General features: G+C 36.0%; 1 protein-coding gene and 1 long non-coding RNA gene across 1 annotated transcript; both read left to right on the plus strand.

Annotated features, from left to right (window-relative positions):
• The window catches only part of Erich1 (glutamate-rich 1), a gene marked incomplete at its 5' end in the record, with an annotated part of 52,793,804 nt that overhangs the window by 16,467,738 nt on the left and 36,298,114 nt on the right, over window positions 1-27,952 (plus strand).
• On the plus strand, window positions 1,418-27,694 carry LOC148000547 (uncharacterized). Its single transcript, XR_015640496.1, has 3 exons — window positions 1,418-1,481; window positions 24,243-24,308; window positions 25,676-27,694. It is a non-coding gene; the product is annotated as an uncharacterized LOC148000547 (long non-coding RNA).

A 27,952-nucleotide genomic window follows, 5' to 3' on the forward strand; every position in this document is an offset into this window, starting at 1 on the left:
TAATCTTGGTTAAGGGATATACATTCATTATTGGAATAGGGTGCTAAATGAAGTAAGTGAGAAAGAAGAATATTGTGCACTTGCTCAAAATCTAATAACTCCTTGAACATAAATTTGTGGTTTGCTGAGTGTGCATATTCAGAACAATTTTCTCCAGAAAACATCTTCATAGAGTAAACCAAATTTGTTAAATCAACCCATGATTGTGAAGTAGACGGTGTGTGGGGAAAAGATCACAAATATACAATATAATTAGAGATCAAATTTTTGTAGAGAGTAATTCAATCACCCCTTCTACAGTAATCTCAGGCTTAGAACACACTTTTATTACAGAATCGAATCTTCATTTGGATATAGTCATACCTGCACCCGTTTTCACATAACACTTTCTAATATGAGTGTCAGTGGTCTTCTTTAATTTTTACTATTTTATGTCATAGAAGCTAATATATCTAGCTATGTTATTGGTGCAATTTTAATTTTTATAGCTTTTAGCCATTTTCACCGTGGTGCTATGAATTTCTCATTATTAAAAGACTTGCTTGCATATATCCTTTTGTTACATCTTCACATGCGTGTTTCCATATGCTTCCTGCACATTTACCATGCAAGATGTCCTACTGTGGTAAGGCTCTGAAGTAGTCACTTGTATTTTACTTGGATCATTGTATTTGCATTTGTATCTACTCAATGTATAATCATCCTTAGCCATATTTATATAAGCTCTGCAGTGCCACCTCAAACATCAAATACCTTGTAATTTAAAACAATTATTCTTTATCAAAATACCTAATTTTCTCTGTAATAAAACCAGTGCGCTTCTGGTTTCTAAAAATATATTTGAATTTTTTTTAACAAAAAAAATTTGGAAAGTTTGAATAGGCTTTGAGTGTTTTATTCATTTAAAATTAGATAAACTATAATTTTATGGACATTATCTTTATTAGGTACTTAGTTTTTGACACCGTGAATAATTATTTTATAATAATTGGTCTTTAGAGATTTCATGAATAACTTTAGAGTTCTGACAGCCTTTAATTTTTAACAATTCTCTAACCTCATAAAGGATTTCAAATTTATTAAAAATACTTTTTAACACTTAAAATTTTTCTTTCATTCATGATTCCTAATTTGCATATTTTTATCTTTGTGCATCTCTGTGTATGTCAGCAGATACTATATCTTTTAATTTCATTTTACAAAAGTACAGTTTTAACTTGTTGGTTTAGGCATTTATATTTTATATTAAGATATTTAGTTTTTCATAGTAAAATAAATACCTAATAACTAATACTTGGTACTTCAGAAAACCATATTTATAAAATGACTGTTTCCAATTTGCTTTTGTCCTTGCCAGACAATTGCCATGGACAAACTATTGAGTTGTGCTCCTGTGCAGCTCTTTCTGTCACAACTTGGAAAACAGACCGTTCCAGTAAGACAAGAGAAGATGCTGCTACACTGCCTACTCTTTCAATTTGGTAAAAATTTCTCTGTGCTCTTAGTATTTGTTCATCTTTTTGAATGCTTCACAGGTATCACAAACACATGAATTATTTAGAAATAATCAATTATGCCAAGTCATAATAAAAATAATGTTAATAATGTACATGGTTAAAAGCATGGTAGCAAATAAGACAGCGATAAAATTATTAAAAAACAAATGAAATATTTTTGTGTAAGTATAGTAAAATAGATATGTTTGTGTGAGCAAAGCTATGAAATGTGAATGAGACAAATCGAGAGAGTAATAGTTGGAGAAACAGTTCACATCAAAGGAAAGGAAGACTCAATTCTGTCAAAGCAGATTACCACTTTAATACAGTGATTCAATACAATGATGATAAGAATTCCTACCCATTACTTGCTGGATGTGAGAAAATTGGATGTAAAGTTAATAGAGAGGAAATAGACCCACAATTGTCAATGAAATATTGAAGGAGAAACACAGAGCACAGTCACATATTTAATATAAATACAATATTAAGACAGTGTGGCATTGGCCTCCCCCCCAAAAAAAATGTAGGCGTGTAGAAATCCCAGAAAAGTTAGATCATAAATCTAATGTTCAACAACAAAAATCCAAAGATTAATAAGGCAACAAAATTGATTCATCTTACTTTCATTAACAAAGGGATCATCCATTTTAAAATGAAAAGTAACCTCCAGAGACGGGAAGGCATGGTTCTGAATGGGAAAGAGGAGGTGTATGTAATTATATTAGATGTTATGCCAAGTAAGCAGCCTGATTGGAAGTGTCTTACAGCGCCTGCCATATCCTTCATGAAACAACTAGTACAAGATTCAAACATGCAGGTGAAAATAAGCTCTACATCATGTACCTTAGGGAAATGCAAACTAAAACGACATTAAATACCAGTGCACCAGAATATATAGTCTATATTCTGAAAACTGAAAACTGATAATTTCAAATTAGAATGAAGCTGTAGAACAAAAGGTTCTCAAATTTATTGCTCATGTGAATTCCAAAATGTAGAACCAGTTTGGGCAATTATTGGACAGTGTCTTATAAAGAAAATTACTCTTATAATTTAATAAATATTCTATTCTGGAATTACCAAATGAATTAAATGCCTAGGTCTGTGGAAATGATCTCCATATAGGTCTCTTTTTTTTCTTCTTTTTCCTTTTTTTCTGGAGCTGGGGACCGAACCCAGGGCCTTGTGCTCCCTAGGCAAGAGCTCTACCGCTGAGCTAAATTCCCAACCCCCTGCATATAGGTCTTAAAACAAGGTTAGGAAAAGGTATCCTTTTGCATGAAAATAGATAAATACAGTCGGCCTGGACAAGGAAATAGATTGCAGGAACTTGAATGCATAATAAGCTCCATGACAATGAAAAGACATAGAAATAGTTTAAATGGATCTTACTCTTTGAAAAAAACATGAAAAATCACCTCCTATAGTTTGTAAAGTCACCCCAATAATTCAGGTTTGGATACTTTGTCCTTAGCTGTTGGTTTTATTTGGAGAAGACGTGGAACTTTTGTGGCTGGAGGAATTGCTGATTAAGGTATGACACTAAGTATGGGTCTTTGCAAATTAGTCATTTCTCACTTTTCCCTGTGAAGGCTATTCTAGTTTGTCAATTTGACTATAGAATAGACTACAGTGCAGAAATGGAGGGTAGAGTTGTGATCTGGATGGTGAGGCAGAAATAAAATAAGATTTTACCATACCTGCTGGAAGCCTAAATAGGAACAACATATGAAGGAATGTTTATTCTTACTAGCCTGTCTAACCTTGCAATGCTAGCACATCCATTACTTCATTGCCATTGGAACCTATTCAGGGTTTCTTCACATACGGAAAACAAGCTGAGAAAGCCACACTTGTGGGATTAAGCAGCTACTAGATTCTTGTACTTTCTATTCACAGCTAGCGGTTTTATTAATTGTACTGTAGCCTATAATCATTCCAATAAATTCCCTTCTTTCTTTCCTTCTTCCTTCTTTCCTCCTCTATGTGGTTACCTACCTATCTCTGTCTATATCTCTACCTCTTTATCTCTATCTATGTAATCTATATTATATCTAATATATATTTAATCTGTAGCTTTCTCCATATTTGTCTATCTAATCTATTTCTATCTAATCTATAGCTATATAATCTGTAATTGTATCTGTCTGTCTCTCTCCATCTCTATCTATTTATATCTATTTCTATGTAGAGAGACGGGTTCACTTCATAAGTTCTGTGACCCTAGAGAAACCTAGATAGTATAGCACCTATTCTCTCCTTAGCTGTTTCTAGAATATGACCTACCACACTTTATAATGCTACACTTTAGAATGCTATAGGTATATGTCATCATACATTTTATATATCAATAAAAGGTAAGATGCAACAGGATTGAGTCAACGTATTCTGACTAGTAGACTACAATGGCCCATGCATGTACAGCAGGTATTTTTGCTTTTACTAATGTCAGAACCCGCCTGACACCCGGAGATGATGAAAGACAAAGCGAGTGACCAGGGCAGCCAATGGCTGGTGCCAGATACTTGGGACTAGACAGACTGAGGTGACATAGGTTGAGGATATAAAGGCACTCCCCATTACTACAATAAGCAAATCTGTTTCTGCTTCTCACATGGCTCTCGGGTCTGTGTAGTTTATTTTGTGCCTTCTCACCCTTTACCTGCAAGGGCTGTTAGTAGGACCACAGTAAAATAGTTGAAATATATCTCCGTATAAGTGTGGGCCTTAGGTGATAATAGTGTGTCAGTACAAATTCATCAATTATAACAAAAGGACAGTTTTGGGGAGGATGCTGTTAATAAGAAGTTTTTGAATGTGTATGGGGTAAAGGGACAAGGAATATGTACTCTACTCAATTTTGATATGATTCTAGATATGTTATTGAATATAGTTGTTAGTCATGAGTACACAAATCCACATGAATGCACACACACAAATAAAAATAAGCTGCAAGTTGGATTATACCCATGATTTATAGAGATGTGTATTTTAAAACTAATTTGTAGCATATTTATGCCTTACTACTTACTATATCAGTTTTTAACTGAAACTAAGCAAAAAGAAATTATATTTTGCATTCAATTCACAAAAATAAACCTACTATATTAATTACTTTCATTATTGCATTTCATTTTTAAACAACAAATGCCTTTAAAATCAAGTTAAATAAAAAAGATTGCTATTTGTAGGATAATATAACTATAAATTGTATTTATACGTATTTTAAATATATTGAATGTTTCATACATCCTAGCTTATATCTTTTCCAGCTATTAAATTTGTGGTGCAAATGTTTACCTCTAAATTTTTAGACTACAAACTTCCGTCTAACATATCTCAAACCATATTTTATAAAGTTGCTTTTGTTATTTTCTCTTAATTGTCATTTAGGGTGAGTTTCCAAACTCTGTTTTGATACAAGTGATTGGTTAATTTACCAAAACACCTGTAATAAGTCAAGAAGTATAAATGTATATGCCATAAAGAGAGATGTCTTACCTTACGTTAAGATTCATTTTTCTTCTAATTATTCTTTTACAATGCAATCATGTTAACTGTTGAGTTTAATTTATATGAAAACTGTGCTAGCACTATAAATAATTTAAATGATTTTGTACTTCAGCAATGAATATAATGATTCACAATTTTATAAATTTTTCTCTTGTGAACTTTTGTCACTTGGCAAAATATCCCCCAGTACAGTTTGTAACCTGGCATGTGGAACTTGGAGCTCTTCTCTGGTTGTATAATGCCTCGGCCAAGAGATTTCTTTGAACGCACCCATACATTTGTGGTGTGAATAATGACACTGGTAACAAAACATTATTCATTCAATAATTCACTTAAAATTTTAATTTGGCTTTTGTAAAGGATTTTCTATACATCCTAACAAATTATTAAAGAAGTTTTACTCTGAATCAGAGACTCCTAGTGAAAAGCACAATCAATGAACATGCAGAGCTGTGGAGCCCAGTCTCTCTGGGTACATTATAAAACATGATCCACACCTATTGCTCAGGATACACTGTTGAGGAAGAGGCAGAAAGGGTGTAAGACAGTTTTCTGTGAGATTTATCTGCTAAGTAATATCACAAGCTATATCCATAAATTTCACCAACATGACTATACAAGGACAATGTCAATGGGCATACAAAGAGGATAAAGAGAGAGCCAGGAGTTCTCAGCCCTACAGAAAGATCTAAAGGCAACTGAGAAATATTTACTACAGGAAAGGTAGTTTTCCCCAGGGGAAAAAAACAGGACAACTGATTTTTCAAAGCCAAATAGCCAACCCTGAAAACGTGCATACATGTAACATTATCATGTAACATTATATGGACTGAATAGATTATACTTAAGGAAGTACACAGACGTATTTATACAAATATACATATATGCATGTGTGTCTCCATCTCTGTCCATTCTTGTCAATACAGAAATAGCTTATAAGCAATAAAGAATTAATAGGTGAAAAAGAAGATGTATTGGAAAATGATAAATGCTGTAAAAAACTGAACCCTTGGTGAGAAGAGACAAGAGATGCATACCAATATTAAATAGTGTGGTCAGAAACCTCCTCACTGAGAAAGAAAAACAAGTAAATGCCTCCATGGAAAATAACTTTCCTCTGGGATAAGCATGTACTTGAGCAACAAAGATGTCCGGAGGCAAAGAGAATGGTGTATCTCACTTCCTTTTGGTCATAAATGAGACAGCAGTAACTGCTGCCAGATATGAGAACAAAAGTATTGCACAGAGGAAAAAATGTGAAATAAATTTTACTTTGAGGTTTTCAGGTCCCTAGTACAAGTATTATATAGACAAATATTGGTTCTACTTAGGGTAATTAGGCAAGCTAATTAAAAGCAATTAACCCAGCTTCCACCTACAAAATGAAGGAGTCTACAGCTATAGCTAGCTCATTTTAGATCTGGTGGAAGCTTCTGCTGGAAAAAGACCCTTCAGCTAATTTGTCCTGCTGCTGTGCTAATTGGAACTCAGTTGAATGAAATAACAATATTGCAAAGGGAAGTTCTTCTACTGAAAAGAAAGTCATTTATTTCAACAGTTACCATGGCTATAATATCCATTTATATAACTTTATGTCTGAATTTTATATTACTAAGTCTATTTGTATGTACCGACAACACTGAAAAATAATACTTAATTCCTCTTAAAGTACTAGAGTAGTATTCTTAATAGAAGGAAAAGAAGAAATAAAAAAATCAATCTTGAAGGGATTTAAAATAGTTAACCTTATTTTTCTGTCCTTTCTGAGCACTTGGATATTTTAGTCACAGTATTTTATGTAGAAGTCATGTATATTTGTAAGTGTAAGGTACTTACAAAACTGTACATGGAAAATATATTTTAAATTGGTGAGCTCTGAATATCCTTTTTGTTCTGACCTATAATGCTGAAAGAATTATTTTAGTATCATTCTGATTAAAAACAAAGAAAATAAAACAAAACAGAAAAACAAAAACAAGCTAACAAACAAACAAAACAAACAAACAAACAAAAAACCAAAACCCAGACACTTGGCATCTGCTCACACACACCAACCTATGCATCTATAAAAACCAGAGGGGGAAAAAAAAGGTCAAGGTCTCAATATTGCTGTTTGATGTTTCTTTTGCATCATGTTCTATTATACAGTAGAACTTTTCTTTTTAAATTCAAATTTTCATTCTCTTATGTACTCAACTAATAAATACCCCAGGCTGAAGTAAGGATGGCATGCACAACGTTATTGAAAGGAGACTGTAAGTTTGCTGTCACAGTTAAGAAAGTAAATGGATCTAGGAAATACAGATTCATAAGTTAAATAAATTTCTTCCAGTAAATATATATTAGCATGACCTTATAGGTAAACTTTATAATTTCAAGGAGAATTGCTATAATTCATTTCAGAGAAAAGTGAATGATGTATGTGGAAAAGCAAAATCTCATCAACATGGCTGTCTAAACAAACTGAACAAGAACAACCATAGACACAATGAAGTAGTTATTGTGGAATGGAAGTCTAGGGGGCTTCGGCCATAGATGAAGAATTGCAACAACTAAGAAATGCCAAGAGCATACAAACATAATACAGAAGTTGGTCATTTTGTGGAAAAAAACCTAAATATCAAGTAATTTTGGTTTTGTCAAATATATTCCCTATTTCAATAACTAATTTTTTGGCAAAAGTACCCAAGAACAGCATATAGCTAGAACTGTAAAAAAAATGTGTTTGTATTCAGTAGAACTGTGGTGTTCGTATTGGGGTTCAACTACGGTTCTGGGTTCCTTGTTTCCTTCTTCATGGTGTCCAGATACCGATGCACACCAGACTAGAAGGAGAAAGTGGAGTTTAGAATGGGTGCGGTCTGTAGAATCTGGTCCTGCTGGAATGAATGCAGGGGTGGGTGTGGGTGGGGTGGTTGTTCTCTGAGGATATTAATGAAACAGCTCTCTTAGACAATCTCAGCTAGTGCGAATAGCTTTATTTGGGATGTGCAAAGGCTATATGTGCAGTTTGGAGAGTGGGAAGCCATTTCCAGAGTGAATCAAGTCATTGGATGGAGTTTAAAGTACTGTGAATGCCTCAAATGTATAGAGGGACATTCCAGGAATCCTAGGTTCTTGTTGGGTGATTCTAATCACGAAAGAGGAAGTTGAACTTGTAGATTTGCCAAGGACCATGTGACCTTCTTCAGGTACAGGGTATATGGGTTTGGACTCCCCAGACAAGGTCAAGGAAGGGGAGACACGCTAAGAAAAAGGAGTCCTCCAATTTGTGCTGAGCTCAGACATTGCAGATTGTGACCTTAAGTAGTGAGGTGCAAAATAGAAGAGCTATATGAAACACACAGCAGGGGAGGTCAAGCCCATTGGAACTGAGTTTGCCAAACAAGGCTTCTAAGAGAATTGTGAACCTTTCCGTTACAGGCTAAATACTCCCGTCCCCTTACCCAACCTTCCCCTTCCTTTCCCTCCCTTCTCCTGTGCCCTCCCCTCCTGCTTTCTGGTGGAACAACGCATAAAAATAAACTATGTCTATCTGGCTGTAATTATTAAACTTTCTCCAAAATGAGCAAGTTACTTTTGAAAACAACTGACAGCAGATATTTCAAACTATAAATGTGAAATATATATGAAGCATCAATTACATCTACGGTTATAAAATTAACAATTTTATAAGTCTCAATTTTTTTCTTAATAGAATTAGTATTCATATTAATGGCTACACTTTATATACTTTATATTGAAATATACCATTATGATAAAGACTACATTATATAAACATGAATATATTTTAGAATTACAAAAATAATTTTAAAAACTCACAAATTAGTCAAAATTATATAAAAGCCATCCCAACTAATGGGTTTTTAAATTTTAGAATACAAAAAAATCCACTGATGAAATGTCAAATTCTCTAATATAGTTTGATCTATTATGACTAAAATTCTGGTATTCATTATAAAACATATTAAAATAAGTTTAAAATCTAATCTGAGGCAGATTTGCTTTTTATACTTCAGTGCAAGTTAAATTGCAAGAGATTTAATGCGGAAACACTAGAGAATAGACATTTCCTATTCAGTTAGAATTAAGATACGTTGCAAATGCAAATAGAAGTTATGTTCTAAGTACTAAATGTAGTAAAAACATTTTAGGTGTACTATCATGACTCATAATGTATTTATTATTGTTTGTTTTGGATGGCTGAACAAATAAATATTTTAATTATTTCTCATATTTATTATCTAATTGGTAAATGCTGAATTCTCTGGGAGTTAAATTTTAGAAAATAGTATTTTCATGATGAAATGTTTTAAAACTTATAGTTGAATGCTTATGAAAATTTAACATAGGACTATGTACTTTTCAATCATACAACATGAGTGAAAATTTCTTAGAGTCTTCTAATGACATGATGAGAAATATAAATGTAGTTAAGTTTCCCTTCTGTACATCAATGCTGAAGTAACCACGCAATTATTACTGTCTTACTTTGGTCACTGTGTAATGAACTCTCCTGGAGAAAAAATGTTATTAAATATTATTTAATTCTTTAATATACAAGTAAATAAAATTGTATGTTCTGAGAATGATTTTCAATAAATTATTTAGAAAATGAAAGACAATAGAAGACATAAGTAAAAAGTACAGAAAATGTTAAATATATAGCTTATGTGTAGTCATAATACGAAAAAATATAAAAACAACTTTCAATTTGGAAAAGTTCCTCTCCAAAGTGAATAGCAACTTCAGCTTACTGTGCAAATTTACTCTGGCTTCTGACCAGTCTTTATAAAAATCCATTTTCTATAGCTGAGTTAGAATGATATGTTTTATCAATCCATATTATTACTACTTAAAAGTACTACTTATTTCACTGTGAACAGTAAAGGTGTGACAAATTATACTAATGTAAGATCCAGTTAGTTTCAAAAAAGTAAATTGAAAATAAAATGTTTTATTGATTTTCAAAGTTATTCTGAATAACCATTTATCCTGAAGATTGTAAAATATTAAAAAATAGACTGTCTTTGGATTGCCCTTCCAATAGAAAATGATTATCATAATGAGAAAATGATTTCCAAATGAGAATACCACTCTGAAATGTTGTTTTAGAAAATACTGTTATATCGACATTTGTAGGAAAAGGAACTGTTTCAAAACTCACTATATAAGAATTAAGGTTTATTTAAGTGTAAATTAAAAATAATGTGTATCTATTTACTTCACCAACATAATTAATGGTATTTTCAAATTTATTTTTATAACTGTTGAATAAATATAACAAACTTGATTAATGCATCGAGATTAAAAAAGGAAACTAATTTGAAATGCTTTCAACATACTCTTGCTTTAATTATATCTTATATCATTTAAAATATTATAGTTAACTGGCTGCTTTATAAAACTTTTAAACCATGAATTTCTGTTGTTTATGTCTTAAAATTTCAGTCCTTCTCAGGGTAGTGGGGATGATTATTCTCTATGATCTATTCATTGAATTTAACAATACCCTGTATACATTGTGGCTTTGCTTTAAATCCATAATTTTTGTGTGTTCATTTTCCTGTACCACACTGTTTTATCAGAGAGGTCCATGTGTAAGAGAACTCCATTAACAGAGAGTTGACCTTCTTGATTTTCCTCATTTTTCATATTTCTAAGATCACGATTTATTCCCAGATGAGAAATGAAAATGTATGTAGTGAGTTGACATTTCACGAAAGACATACTGGTTGGAGATTTATGCTTTATTTCACGTTTTCCCCTCTCCTTGCTCTAGCAAGAGGCAGCAGAAAATCACCTTGGCTGTCCAAGGAAGATAAATCACCCCTGAATCTCTGTTGATAGGTCAGGTCTTTGCCATCAAGGAAAAGAGGAACAAAATATTAGCACACAGCAGAAAAAAATAACAAACATTTCTACTGCTGATAAGAGAGATTATGATAAAAGAAGTGGGAAAGGCTATGGAGTGTGTACAGTAAATTTACATAGCTTATGCCAAACACATCATCTTGCAAAATATAATGGTGTTAGCTTACTTAAAGACAGCATTTATATTATTTATATAGGAATGTAAGTAATCAAAGAGTATAGTATCATATCTGTATCTATATCTATCTATGTATATTATCTATCTACTATTACATACTCTTACATAATACAATATTATAACATAATATATGTGGGCACAGTAATAGACTGTGCTAGGCAAGGTTACTATTGCTGTGATAAAGCAATAGAACCAAAGTAAATTGGGAGGACAGGGTTAATTTTACTCAGTTCCATATAACAATTCTGTATTCAAGGTATTAAGAACAGGCACTCAAGCAGAGTAGAAAGTTGGTGTTAGGATTTGATCCAGAGGCCATAGGTGGTGCAATGGGCGAATGCTTTTCACTGACTTACTTCTCATGGCTTGCTCATCTGGTTTTCTTATGGAAGTCAGAATTACTACCCCAGGGGTGTCCCCACCCACAACAGGTATGATACTCCCACATCAATCATTTACTAAAAAAATGACCTAGAGCCAGGTCTTAATGAAGATATTTTCTCAGTTAAGGTTCCCACCTCTCTAATGATCCTAGGTGTTGTTAAATTGGCATAGAACTAGCCAGAAACCTGAACCTTGGCAACTTGTTTCACATCACTTTTCAATTAGAAACTTTCCTTCTTCATTATCCCCAAGATGAAACATTAATATTAATATTATAATATAAAACCAAAATAACATCAAAAGACCTACAGTCCTTACAAATTTAAACACACCAAAAGATCAATCTCTAAAAAATCCAAAATCCAAAACTGGACAAAGTAAACACAAGACCCAACAGTTTAAATAACTCAATCCAACATTTGTAATCTACCCACAAACTTCTGGAATCCTCACAAGGGTTTCTCTAACTTCTCTGGCTCTACTATCTGTATACACACAGATTGTCTTTTAGGCTCTGCCTGGATTCACTCCACAGCTGCTTCTAGTCTTGCTGGTCATCCAATTTTACTGGCAACTCCAAAATGCTGGCATCTTCTGCTATTATTTGGTTGCACCATCACCTATAGCCTCTTCTCAGGTGTCCTTCAGGATTTCAGCCCTGCCATGCAGTGTCTAGCCTTAGTTGCTCTCCATGACCTCTTCACGTTTTCTAATACAGTACTACTTGAATGACTCCTACTCTATAAATTCAAGTACCAGAGAGAGGTTCAAACTCAGCTGCCTTTGGAACACAGCTTTTGTGCTGATACTTGCAATAAGCATGTAGATACCTGTTTTCACAGATAAGAATAATAGAAAACCAGAAGTTAGTTGTCTCTTCAAACACACACACACACACAAACACACACACACACACACACACACACACACACACATTATATGTTTTTTATGGCCAGAGCAGTTATTATTAATAGCCTGATAAACTCTGTTATTTAGATGGCCAGGCTATATAGGGTCTCTCAGACGCTAATGTTTATCTCAGTCAATATGTACCACTACCCTCTAAAAGACCCTCATCACTTGCATTGTTCACCATGAGGCTACTTCCTCATTTAATCTACAGAACCTATCTTTACAAATATGGGGCCTGTATATTACAAGAATTCTGACTTAGTCATGACTTAAGCTTTGTTGTACATATGTATTGAGTTAATTACCACTAGGAAACTTTAGGTTTTAATGTTGCTGCACTTAAGTATGCCTCTAAGTTTGAACCAACACTGGATTTTGAGTCTGTTGAACCAAATTTCCTTTGTACTTCCTATATGTTGACACTCTGGTAGCTATGGTGTTTGCAGAGACTCCTCACAGACACTTAGGAAACACTTGACAAAAGACTACCTTGATAATCCTGAATTCTTCCTACTCACAATTGATTCTTCAGCGCCACTTAGGTAGCATCCATCATCCTAGCAGAGCAAAGTTTTCTCTTTAGTGTTAATAATAGTTGATTCTTCTGCTCTGGCTGAGCAGATTCCACAGATAGTCCCACTGTGGGTGTGGTGCTGTGCTTTCCTCTGAAACCTCACCAGCCATTCTCCATCATCTGTCCTGCTTGAAGTCATCTTACTTTCCAAATTTCTACAGAATAGCTCATTGAACTCTCAGTACTCAATGATTTTTCTAGTTGAAAATTCCAAAGTCCTTCCAAAATCCCAAAACCACATGGTCATGTCTGTCACAGCCATACCACATAATGTCAGTACCAACTTCAGTTCTAATTAAGGTTACTACTGTTATGAAGATGAACCATGACTAAAACAGCTTGCAAAGGAAAGAGTTTATTTCATGGGTAGTTTCTTAGAACAGTTCATGAAGAAATGTGTTGACGGCAAGATCAGAAGGTAATGTAGAGACCATTAAAGAACAGTGTGTACTATGCCTTTACATGGCATACTCAGTCTGTTTTCTTATAGAATCCAGGAGTACCAGCCCAGCAGTAGCCCCATCCACAATGACTCGGCGCACTTGATCACTAAATGAGAAAGTGCCTTACAGCTAGATTACGGAGGCTCCTTCAGCTCTGAGGACTCTGATGACTCTAGCTTGTGACAAGTTGGCATAAAACTAGCCAAAACACAGGGGTATCCACACATATGCTTCTAGGAAACTTCAATGCAATTCAAGGATGACATAAAATCAGTTTTGTTCTAAAGAATGGCAAACCTAATATATTTCATAATATATAAAATTATGTAAAAACAACAAACTTTAAAATAGACAAGACATGCAGAATAAAGTGCTTAAAATATATTCCCTTAGAGAGTTCCTTTCCTAACTGCTAAGAAAGTTGTAAGTTCTGTCTTTTTAAGAACATAATGCAATGATTACACTGTATTCAGGATGGACCTGATATAGCCAGTGCTCCGAATCTGCGATCATTTATAGCTCAAAATATTTTCAGTGTGTTACGAATCTGCGATCATTTATAGCTCAAAATATTTTCAGTGTGTTAACAGAAATTAGGAGATAAAGAAACATGTTAATAAAATTAGAGAGTTATCTTAGGCAGCACCCCACGAGCAACCTTGAGCCTCAGGACCACAGGTAAGACCAACTTTTCTGCTGCAAGTGACCTGCCGGGTGAACACCAGACACAGGCCCACAAGAACAGCTGAAGACCTGTAGATAGGAAAAACTACACGCCCGAAAGCAGAACACTCTGTCCCCATAACTGGCTGAAAGAAAACAGGAAAACAGGTCTACAGCACTCCTGACACACAGACTTATAGGACAGTCTAGCCACTGTCAGAAATAGCAGAACAAAGTAACACTAGAGATAATCTGATGGAGAGAGGCAAGCACAGGAACCCAAGCAAAAGAAACCAAGAATACATGGCATCTTCAGAGCCCAATTCTCCCACCAAAGCAAACATGGAATATCCAAACACACCAGAAAATAAAGATCTAGTTTCAAAATCATATTCGATCATGATGCTGGAGGACTTCAAGAAAGACATGAAGAACTCCCTTAGAGAACAAGTAGAAGCCTACAGAGAGGAATCACAAAAATCCCTGAAAGAATTCCAGGAAAACATAAATAAACAAGTAGAAGCCCAGAGAGAGGAGTCAAAAAATCCCTGAAAGAATTCCAGGAAAACATAAATAAACAAGTAGAAGCCAGAGAGAGGAGTCAAAAAATCCCTGAAAGAATTCCAGGAAAACACAATCAAACAGTTGAAGGAATAAAAAATGGAAATAGAAGCAATCAAGAAAGAACACATGGAAAAAACCCTGGATATAGAAAACCAAAAGAAGAGAAAAGGAGCTGTAGATACGAGCTTCACCAACAGAATACAAGAGATGGAAGAGAGAATCTCAGGAGCAGAAGATTGCATAGAAATCATTGACTCAACTGTCAAAGATAATGTAAAGCAGAAAAAGCTACTGGTCCAAAACATACAGGAAATCCAGGACTCAATGAGAAGATCAAACCTAAGGATAATAGGTATAGAAGAGAGTGAAGACTCCCAGCTCAAAGGACCAGTAAATATCTTCAACAAAATCATAGAAGAAAACTTCCCTAACCTAAAAAAAAGAGATACCCATTAGCATACAAGAAGCCTACAGAATTCCAAATAGATTGGACCAGAAAAGAAACACCTTCCGTCACATAATAGTCAAAACATCAAACGCACAAAATAAAGAAAGAATATTAAAAGCAGTAAGGGAAAAAGGTCAAGTAACATATAAAGGCAGACCTATCAGAATTACACCAGACTTTTCGCCAGAAACTATGAAAGCCAGAAGATCCTGGACAGATGTCATACAGACCCTAAGAGAACACAAATGCCAGCCCAGGTTACTGTATCCTGCAAAACTCTCAATTAACATAGATGGAGAAACCAAAATATTCCATGACAAAACCAAATTTGTACAATATCTTTCTACAAATCCAGCATTACAAAGGATAATAAATGGTAAACCCAACATAAGGAGTCAAGCTATACCCTAGAAGAAGCAAGAAACTAATCGTCTTGGCAACAAAACAAAGAGAAGAAAAGCACACAAACATAAACTCACATCCAAATATGAATATAACAGGAAGCAATAATCACTATTCCTTAATATCTTTCAACATCAATGGCCTCAACTCCCCAATAAAAAAACATAGATTAACAAACTGGATACGCAACGAGGACCCAGCATTCTGCTGCCTACAGGAAACACACCTCAGAGACAAAGACAGACACTACCTCAGAGTGAAAGGCTAGAAAACAACTTTCTAAGCAAATCGTCAGAAGAAGCAAGCTGGAGTAGCCATTCTAATATCAAATAAAATCAATTTTCAACTAAAATTCATCAAAAAAGATAAGGAAGGACACTTCATATTCATCAAAGGAAAAATCCACCAAGATGAACTCTCAATCCTAAATATCTATGCCCAAATACAAGGGCACCTACATACGTAAAAGAAACCTTACTAAAGCTCAAAACACACATTGCATCTCACACAAAAATAGGAGGAGACTTCAACACCCCACTCTCATCAATGGACAGATCATGGAAACAGAAATTAAACAGAGACGTAGACAGACTAGGAGAAGTCATGAGCCAAATGGACTTAACAGATATTTATAGAACATTCTATCCTAAAGCAAAATTCTATCTTCTCAGCTCCTCATGGTACTTGCTCCAAAATTGACCATATAATTGGTCAAAAAACGGACCTCAACAGGTAAAGAAAGAAGAAATAATCCCATGCTTGCTATCGGACCACCACGGCCTAAAACTGGTCTTCAATAACACTAAAGGAAGAAGGCCCACATATACATGGAAATTGAACAATGCTCTACTCGATGATAACCTGGTCAAGGAAGAAATAAAGAAATAAATTAAAGACTTTTTAGAATTTAATGAAAATGAAGGTTCAACATACCCAAACTTATGAGACACAATGAAAGCTGTGCTAAGAGGAAAACTCATAGCGCTGAGTGCCTGCAGAAAGAAACAGGAGGGAGAATATGTCAGCAGCTTGACAGCACACCTAAAATCTCTAGAACAAAAAGAAGCAAATACACCCAGGAGGAGTAGAAGGCAGGAAATAAACAAAAACAGAGCTGAAATCAACCAAGTAGAAACAAAAAGGACCATAGAAAGAACCAACAGAACCAAAAGTTGGTTCTTTGAGAAAATCAACAAGATAGATAAACCCTTAGCCAGACTAATGAGAGAACACAGAGAGTGTATCCAAATTAACAAAATCAGAAATGAAAAGGGAGACATAACTACAGATTCAGAGGAAATTCAAAAAATCATCAGATCTTACTATAAAAGCCTATATTCAACAAAACTTGAAAATCTGCAGGAAATGGACAATTTCCTAGACAGATACCAGGTACAGAAGTTAAATCAGGAACAGATAAACCAGTTAATCAACCCCATAACTACTAAGGAAATAGAAGCAGTCATTAAAGGTCTCCCAACCAAAAAGAGCCCAGGTCCAGACTGGTTTACTGCACAATTCTATCAGACCTTCATAGAAGACCTCATACCAATATTATCCAAACTATTCCACAAAATTGAAACAGATGGAGCACTACCGAATTCCTTCTATGAAGCCACAATTAATCTTTTACCTAAACCACACAAAGACCCAAAAAAGAAAGACAACTTCAGACCAATTTCCCTATGAATATCGATGCAAAAATACTCAATAAAATTCTGGCAAACCGAATCCAAGAGCACATCAAAACAATCATCCACCATGATCAAGTAGGCTTCATCCCAGGCATGCAGGGATGGTTTAATATACGGAAAACGATCAATGTAATCCATTATATAAACAAACTGAAAGAACAAAACCACATGATCATTTCATTAGATGCTGAGAAAACATTTGACAAAATTCAACACCCCTTCATGATAAAAGTCCTGGAAAGAATAGGAATTCAAGGCCCATACCTAAACATAGTAAAAGCCATATACAGCAAACCAGTTGCTAACATTAAACTAAATGGAGAGAAACTTGAAGCAATCCCACTAAAATCAGGGACTAGACAAGGCTGCCCACTCTCTCCCTACTTATTCAATATAGTTCTTGAAGTTCTAGCCAGAGCAATCAGACAACAAAAGGAGATCAAAGGGATACAGATCGGAAAAGAAGAGGTCAAAATATCACTATTTGCAGATGACATGATAGTATATTTAAGTGATCCCAAAAGTTCCACCAGAGAACTACTAAAGCTGATAAACAACTTCAGCAAAGTGGCTGGGTATAAAATTAACTCAAATAAATCAGTTGCCTTCCTCTATACAAAAGAGAAACAAGCCGAGAAAGAAATTAGGGAAACGACACCCTTCATAATAGACCCAAATAATATAAAGTACCTCGGTGTGACTTTAACCAAGCAAGTAAAAGATTTGTACAATAAGAACTTCAGGACTCTGAAGAAAGAAATTGAAGAAGTCCTCAGAAGATGGAAAGATCTCCCATACTCATGGATTGGCAGGATTAATATAATAAAAATGGCCATTCTACCAAAAGAGATCTACAGATTCAATGCAATCCCCATCAAAATACCAATCCATTTCTTCAAAGAGTTAGACAGAACAATTTGCAAATTCATCTGGAATAACAAAAAACCCAGGATAGCTAAAATTATCCTTAACAATAAAAGGACTTCAGGGGGAATCATTATCCCTGAACTCAAGCAGTGTTACAGAGCAATAGTGATAAAAACTGCATGGTATTTGTACAGAGACTGACAGATAGACCAATGGAACAGAATTGAAGACCCAGAAATGAACCCACACACCTATGGTCACTTGATTTTTGACAAAGCAGCCAAAACCATCAAATGGAAAAAAAGATAGCATTTTCAGCAAATGGTGCTGGTTCAACTGGAGGTCAACATGTAGAAGAATGCAGATCGATCCATGCTTATCACGCTCTACAAAGCATAAGTCCAAGTAGATCAAGGACCGCCACATCAAACCAGATACACTCAAACTAGGGAAGCATCTGGAACACATGGGCACTGGAAAAAATTTCCTGAACAAAACACCAATGGCTTATGCTCTAAGATCAAGAATCGACAAATGGGATCTCATAAAACTGCAAAGCTTCTGTAAGGCAAAGGACACTGTGGTTAGGATAAAACAGCAACCAACAGAATGGGAAAAGATCTTTACCAATCCTACAACACATAGAGGCCTTATATCAAAAATATACAAAGAACTCAAGAAGTTAGACCGCATGGAGTCAAATAACCGTATTAAAAATGGGGTTCAGAGCTAAACAAAGAATTCACAGCTGAGGAATGCCGAATGGCTGAGAAACACCTAAACAAATGTTCAACATCTTTAGTCATAAGGGAAATGCAAATCAAAACAACCCTGAGATTTCACCTCACACCAGTGAGAATGGCTAAGATCAAAAACTCAGGTGACAGCAGATGCTGGCGAGGATGCGGAGAAAGAGGAACACTCTTCCATTGTTGGTGGGATTGTAAACTGGTACAACCATTCTGGAAATCAGTCTGGAGGTTCCTCAGAAAATTGGACATTGAACTGCCTGAGGATCCAGCTATACATCTCTTGGGCCTATACCCGAAAGATGCCCCAACATATAAAAAAGACATGTGCTCCACTATGTTCATAGCAGCCTTACTTATAATAGCCAGAAGTTGGAAAGAACCCAGATGCCCTTCAACAGAGGAATGGATACAGAAAATGTGGTACATCTACACAATGGAATATTACTCAGCTATCAAAAACAATGACTTTATGAAATTTTAGGCAAGTGGTCGGAACTAGAAAATATCATCATGAGTGAGGTAACCCAATCACAGAAAAACCCACATGGTATGCACTCATTGATAAGTGGCTATTAGCCCAAATGCTTGAATTACCATAGATGCCTAGAACAAATGAAACTCAAGACGGATGATCAAAATGTGAATGCTTCACTCCTTCTTTAAAAGGGGAACAAGAATACCCTTGGCAGGGAATAGAGAGGCAAAGATTAAAACAGACACAGAAGGAATACCCATTCAAAGCCTGCCCCACATGTGGCCCATACATATACAGCCATCCAATTAGACAAGACGGATGAAGCAAAGAAGTGCAGGCTGACAGGAGTTCGATGTAGATCTCTCCCGAGAGACACAGCCAGAATACAGCAAACACAGAGGCGTATGCCAGCAGCAAACCACTGAATTGAGAATAGGACCCCCATTGTAGGAATCAGAGAAAGAACTGGAAGAACTTGAAGGGGCTCGAGACCCCATATGTACAACAATGCCAAGCAACCAGAGCTTCCAGGGACTAAGCCACTACCTAAAGACTATACATGGACTGACCGTGGACTCTGACTTCATAGGTAGCAATGAATATCCTAGTAAGAGCACCAGTGGAAGGGGAAGCCCTGGGTCCTGCTAAGACTGAATGCCCAGTGAACTAGAATGTTGGGGGGGAGGGTGGCAATGGGGGGAGGATGGGGAGGGGAACACCGATAGGAAAGGGAAGGGGGAAGGGGATGTTTGCCAGGAAACCGGGAAAGGGAATAACACTCGAAATGTATATAAGAAATACTCAAGTTAATAAAAAAAAGTTATGAAAATCATTCCAAAGTATAGGAAATGAATTTTAGGTTTTTTTATAAACAATGTGCTTTACTTTCCAAATATTGAATCTGGAAATTTTTATTGATGTACTTGAACATTTCTGTTTTTCAACATACTTGTTTAACATAGAAGTTATAGACATGATAAACATGTGATAAGATTTATATTTTTATTATATAAGAAATAACACATTGGAATAATATTGCTTCTCTAAGAATATCATACAATATATTTTGTTCATATCTATCCATCTCCCAAAAATCCTCTAAGATCAAACTCCTTTTTGTAGTTTCCCATGTCTCTATTCCTTTTTTTTTTCTTTTTTAAGCCCATGAAATCTAATCTGTGCTCTTGGGTTGTGTGGCCTGCTACTGGAACATGGTCACTCTACTAGGTGCCACATTCTAAGAGAAGATAAATTTGCTCTTGCCCAGTAACTATGAATTGACAATAGCTTCTCAGCTAGGACAGGAACTGTGTACCCAGCCCCCCTGTCCATGCTGGGTTATTGTCTGGACTGAGCAGTCACAGTAATGCGCATGCTGTCACAGCAGCTGTGAGTTCATATGTGATTCTCTCTGTTCAGCATGGAAACTATGGTTTCCTCTTGTAAATACACCCCACTCATTCTCTCCTACAACTATCACTGCCTTTCTTTTCCAATGATTCATAAATTTTGGTGTGTGTGTGTGTGTGTGTGTGTGTGTGTGTGTGTGTGTTACACATGTGTCCCATTTGGAACAAGCATCTGGACCATTGTGTGACTCTGTCTTAATAATCATTGACTGAAAAAAGTTCACATGCCTTTCTATACACAAAAATATATCAAGACAAAAAAAAACATATGCAGGAAACAAAAGCATGTTCAATTGCCCTAAAAATATAGAATAAATCTAAACCAGCAGTTTAAAAGATTGCATAGTGAAAAAAATAAGGAACTGAAAAAGTTAGACTGAACAGATAACAGAAAGTGAAAGGACCCCTCTTATTTATGTATTGACAAGGGTATTATTGTGAAAATAGACATCCTACTCAAGACAATTCACAAATTCATCATAATTCTAAGCAAATTCCAATTCAATTCCTCACAAAATTGAAAAGAAATCTTAAAGTTCATAAGGAACCAAAATGACAGAGGATAACCAAAACGAAACCCAGGGGAAGGGATCTACTGATGGGTAAATGACGTGAGAACTTCAGGTTTACTGAAACTCCAGACAGTAGAGTTGGCTAACTGATAGTACTCTTGGAAGCTTCTGAAGAGAGAATCAACACTCCAAACCCCACATGGATCTAACACTTTGAGACTGCGGAGGCATAAACAAGCAATTTAATCTGGCATCCCAACCTAATTTCAACCCATAAAACCCCAGACTTGCTGTCTCAGTTGGGCACAGTCTCAACTCTTAAATAAAGATAGAGGTTTTCCATTGCTCCAATCAAAACACAAATCTGGTCCTGGGAAAGCTGCTTTATTCTCTTACTTTTATTCCCACGGTGCCTGCCTAGACCTGGTCTAATCTTGACAAAGAGACTAATTAAACTTTGAAGAAACAAACCCCATAATAAATAAATGGTGCTGGTCAAACCAGATAGTTACGTGTGGAATAATGCTCTTATTTATCATTCTGCCCTAAAACTCAACTCCAGGTGTGTAAAGGACCTCAGTATAAGCCTTGACTCCTGAATCTGATAGACAAAATGCAGGTAATGAACTTGAAATTATTGACACAGGAGAAGACTTTCTGAACAGGTTTCCAACAATTAATAAATGAAGTCTCATGAAATAAGATGGTTCTATGCAGAGGCAGCCTAAAAATCTGAAGAAACCTTCAGAAGCAATACATCTGACAGAAGGTGTCTAAAATAGACAAAATATAAAAATCATAAAAAATCCTAAACATCAGGAAATTATACAATACAATTAAAAATGATCCATGAAAAGAAATAGTAAATTTCTAGAAAATGAAATACAAAGGTATTAAAACTTATTGTACAATGTTCACCATTAGACATCGTAGAAATGAAACTTAAAGTACATTGAAATTTCATCTTATCCCAATTAGTGTGGCTAAGTTGCCTGTTAATGGGGTTGCAGGACATAGTCAAAGGAAGCCATAATGTTGCTGTCTTCTGGATGTAGGGGTTTCCTTGGTACACTCCTTTAGTTAGTCTCCCTGTTCTTCTCTATTCACTGATAGTATTACAAAGAAATGATGCAATTACTATGAAAGTCAACATAGAGGTTTCCCAAAAGAAACAGATCTATCATATGACTTAGCTATACTACTCTTGGGCACATGGCCAAAAGACTGAATATTCTATTGTAAAGTCTTTTCTTTGTTCACTGATATACTACTCACACAGTCAGGAAATGGATATACTCCATATGTTCATCGTTTGTCTGATGAATGGATAATAAAAATGTGGTATATTTATGCAATGGAATAACATTTAGTTGTTTTGAAATAATTAATTATGAACTTCACAAGTAGATCTTCACAAGCTGGAAATCATCACGCTGTGTTAAACCAGACACAGAAAGACAAATGTAACCATTTTCCTCTCATTTGTGTGTTTCAACTTGTGTCTATCACTTTCCTACATTATCACACTTATTTGGGGGAGAAGGCCCTTAAAAGAGAGGCTGTTTACAGGTAAGTAAACATTCCATCCATCTACAGAGAAGCTCATTAAGCTCAGGGAGTGAATCACTCAAAATGCCTTCAGGAAATTACAGAAACTGACTAGATTCACAAGCTTTTCCACCCCCTAAGGATGTGTATAATCAGTAATGGCTACTTAGAAATACTTTCAGATGAGCTGAGCTACATGGATGGAGCAAAGACCAACCAAGCTGACTAAATGTAACAGAGAGCAATAATGGTGAAGACTCTTAGAACAGCTTGACTTTTCCATGTCAAATGGCTAGAGTACATTATGTCCTCACCAATAAGAATGATCAAATATGAAGGTTGAAATTAAGTGGCATTTCTTCTAAATTAGAGCTTCACATGTGAAAATTTTTTTCTTTTTAAATTAGCGATATGCTAATATCTCAAATATATAAATATATATTTATATGTAAATATATTTATTATCAATTGTTGCTACAGACTACATAAAAATGACTAAAAATTTTATTTTCTTTTATTTTTCATATGCCCTGTAAATGAGTACAAAGACTTTATCTGAAAATTTTTATGCTTTATCTATAAACATTAATTGGCATTAAATTTAAATTTAAAAATTATTTTACTTTAAAACATTAAGCATGTTTCACCATAACATGACTATCTACTATATTATAAGTATACACAGGGTGACATATTTGTAGCCCACTGGGTTTCACTTATTAATGAACTAAGTGACACTTGCATGCTTATTTTTCATTAAATATGCCCATGATAAACATAGTAAAACAAAGAAAAATAAATTATATATTCCTTATATTCTAATGAATGCAATATTTTCATGTACAAAGAACATTAAAAAATTGAAAAACACCCTGAGTGAATAAACCTCTTATTTCAATGTGCCAGCAAATTTGGCTGTTTATTTTTAACAATATTGTGTAGGAACTTCACTTTCCAAGAGACAAAGCTTTTGTAATATTAACATAGCTCTAAATAATTACTTTTAATTTTACCAGGAATATCAAAGTATATAAAATACAAGTTCCTCATCCTTTGAATCTCATATTGTTAGAAAAATATTCACATATAATTAGCACATTCATCAATAGTTTTAGTCAAACTGGTATTTTATGCCGGATAAAATTTTATATTTTCATGCAAAATTATGTTTTATATATGTCACTCAACTAACTAAATATGAAGACATTTTTAAAATGTTGTGTGAATACTCATGTTCCCAAATTCATGTTTTAACAATATTATCCTAAACACCTAAAATAAATTTGATATGAACACATGCGTTATATTATCTAATTATTGCTATTTAAATTTACCTGGCATAGGCAGCACAATCCTAGCCACCCACCTCTATGTTATGGGTTCCCAAATGAAAGACACGCACACACGTGCAGCCTTATATTTAATGACTTAAACAGTTCAATGAGAATGCCACCACTTAAGCTCCATGCAGTTAGCACTCCCCTCTGATATTCCTAAGTTATTACTTACTAAAATCTATTCATCTTTGCAGAAATGGACCCAGACCTACAGTCTTCCTGAGTCATGATCATCGACTCTTCTGCATCTCTCTGGACAGGTCATTACTCCTTTCCCAGCATGGTGGCTCTATCTTCTTCTTCCTCTCTTGATCTTTTGTGCTCCAGTTCTGTCTCCCTGCTCAACCACTGGCCAATGGCAACTTTATCTACCAATCAAAACCAACTGGGGGTAGGGACCCTCAGCGTCTTATGTACAGATTCTCGTGCAATTTGGGGAACCCAATTAACACAGTACAAGAGTTAGATCTAATCCATAACATTCCCACTCTTTGTCCATTTAAAAGTCCCTTTCTCTCAGATAAACAATGAATATAGTTATAACAGTTATGTAAACTATAAGGTATGATGTATAATCATAATATCTAGCCATGGACTTTGTCAATTTAGTTAAATTACTCTAAATTCTATCTTAACTTAAACAGTTTAGAATTTTATATCAGAATTATATTTTGATTTTAACTTGTATTACAATCTGAAAATCATCCATTCATATCTGGATCATATTTTTTAATGACTTAACTAAACAACTTAAGTTTGATTATGGGAGAAAAACTAGTCTTCAATAAAATCAGAGATCTGAGAACAAATTAGATATTACTTGAATATATAAAAAGTACAAAAACATAGCTTCTAAAACATAAATTATTTGTAGAGAGATTACCCTATTCTTCCAAATGTTGATGCAACTATCTTTAGACTTTTGGCTCAGAACCATCTGATAGACCTTAAGTGAAGCAGAAATTATGAAGGAATATCTTACCCTGTCTTGGTAGAACTAAGCTGTGGATTATTTTGCATCTTGTGTCTTTTCTGGGAGAGTATATTTCTTTTTGGACTATAGATGAATTAGGGCAAATTTTGCCCAGCATCTACTTGTCCCAATTAGAGTAACTCTATATGGTTATGATGTTCCATATCTTCTTTGAACTATGAAGAGGGTACTGTCAGCCTCAAACATGTCTCTTAGTCAAAAATTGTATTAATAATGAAGTGATATCAAATGCCACATTCTGTGGGTTTCTGATGCTTTTGAGTACAATATCTCTATATAGTATTCTGAACTGTTGAACCTTGGCTACAATTAGCTAATTTTATTTGAATAATATTTAAAACACTTTATTATAATTAAACCAGAATCTAATATAACCTTGAGGTTACTTCCTGGCCCTTCAGTTGTATTATTTAATCATCTTAAATAGTTTGTAATCACAACTATTAGAAGGCCTGGGCCTAAGCCTGGTATTCTTAAATGAGTTTTATATGCATAACATATAAGTGTAATAATATTAATTTCAAATTTTGTTTAAATATATAAAGATTTATACCGATGGAAACATTAAACCTGGATCAATATATGAATTTTGTACCAATGTAAGAAATTATAACTTGAGCTCTCTGCTCCCAGACCCGGTGAGAGAGAGACCCAACCGCCTGGTCAGGTGGGCACTCCTGAGGCTGCAGAGCGGAAGAGACCACCAACACTGCTCACCCCTGCCCACATCCCTGGCCCAAGAGGAAACTGTATAAGGCCTCTGGGCTCCCGTGGGGGAGGGCCCAGGAGCGGCAGGACCCTGCCGGACCCTGAAGGAAACAGACCGGATAAACAGTTCTCTGCACCCAAATCCCGTGGGAGGGAGAGCTAAACCTTCAGAGAGGCGGACAAGCCTGGGAAACCAGAAGAGACTGCTCCCTGCACACACATCTCGGACGCCAGAGGAAAAAGCCAAAGACCATCTGGAACCCTGGTGCACTGAAGCTCCCGGAAGGGGCGGCACAGGTCTTCCTGGTTGCTGCCGCTGCAGAGAGCCCCTGGGCAGCACCCCACGAGCAAACCTGAGCCTCGGGACTACAGGTAAGACCAAATTTTCTGCTGCAAGAAAGCTGCCTGGTGAGCTTGGGACACACGGAAGCAGAATTTCTCTAGGACCGGGCACGTTCTGTGTTTACCGGAAGTCCCACACCCTCGGATCCTGGCCCGCAGCAGCTCTCTGCTCCCAGACCCGGTGAGAGAGAGACCCAACAGCCTGGTCAGGTGGGCACTCCTGAGACTGCAGAGCGGAAGAGACCACCAACACTGCTCACCCCTGCCCACATCCCTGGCCCAAGAGGAAACTGTATAAGGCCTCTGGGCTCCTGTGGGGGAGCGGCAGGACCCCTGCCAGAGACACCGCCGGACCCTGAAGGAAACAGACCGGATAAACAGTTCTCTGCACCCAAATCCCGTGGGAGGGAGAGCTAAACCTTCAGAGAGGCAGACAAGCCTGGGAAACCAGAAGAGACTGCTCCCTGCACACACATCTCGGACGCCAGAGGAAAAAGCCAAAGACCATCTGGAACCCTGGTGCACTGAAGCTCCCGGAAGGGGCGGCACAGGTCTTCCTGGTTGCTGCCGCTGCAGAGAGCCCCTGGGCAGCACCCCACGAGCAAACCTGAGCCTCGGGACCACAGGTAAGACCAAATTTTCTGCTGCAAGAAAGCTGCCTGGTGAACTCAAGACACAGGCCCACAGGAACAGCTGAAGACCTGTAGAGAGGAAAAACTACACGCCCGAAAGCAGAACACTCTGTCCCCATAACTGACTGAAAGAGAGGAAAACAGGTCTACAGCACTCCTGACACACAGGCTTATAGGACAGTCTAGCCACTGTCAGAAACAGCAGAACAAAGTAACACTAGAGATAATCTGATGGCGAGAGGCAAGCACAGGAACCCAAGCAACAGAAACCAAGACTACATGACATCATCGGAGCCCAATTCTCCCACCAAAACAAACATGGAATATCCAAACACACCAGAAAAGCAAGATCTAGTTTCAAAATCATATTTGATCATGATGCTGGAGGACTTCAAGAAAGACATGAACACACTTAGGGAAGCACAGGAAAACATTAATAAACAAGTAAAAGCCTACAGAGAGGAATCGCAAAAATCCCTGAAAGAATTCGAGGAAAACACAATCAAACAGTTGAAGGAATTAAAAATGGAAATAGAAGCAATCAAGAAAGAACACATGGAAACAACCCTGGATATAGAAAACCAAAAGAAGAGACAAGGAGCTGTAGATACAAGCTTCACCAACAGAATACAAGAGATGGAAGAGAGAATCTCAGGAGCAGAAGATTCCATAGAAATCATTGACTCAACTGTCAAAGATAATGTAAAGCGGAAAAAGCTACTGGTCCAAAACATACAGGAAATCCAGGACTCAATGAGAAGATCAAACCTAAGGATAATAGGTATAGAAGAGAGTGAAGACTCCCAGCTCAAAGGACCAGTAAATATCTTCAACAAAATCATAGAAGAAAACTTCCCTAACCTAAAAAAAGAGATACCCATAGACATACAAGAAGCCTACAGAACTCCAAATAGATTGGACCAGAAAAGAAACACCTCCCGTGACATAATTGTCAAAACACCAAACGCACAAAATAAAGAAAGAATATTAAAAGCAGTAAGAGAAAAAGGTCAAGTAACATATAAAGGGAGACCTATCAGAATCACACCAGACTTCTCGCCAGAAACTATGAAGGCCAGAAGATCCTGGACTGATGTCATACAGACCCTAAGAGAACACAAATGCCAGCCCAGGTTACTGTATCCAGCAAAACTCTCAATTAACATTGATGGAGAAACCAAGATATTCCATGACAAAACCAAATTTACACAATATCTTTCTACAAATC

Source organism: Rattus norvegicus, chromosome 16 (assembly GCF_021556685.1).
Source record: "Rattus norvegicus strain SHRSP/BbbUtx chromosome 16, alternate assembly SHRSP_T2T, whole genome shotgun sequence".
Lineage (NCBI taxonomy): Eukaryota > Metazoa > Chordata > Mammalia > Rodentia > Muridae > Rattus > Rattus norvegicus.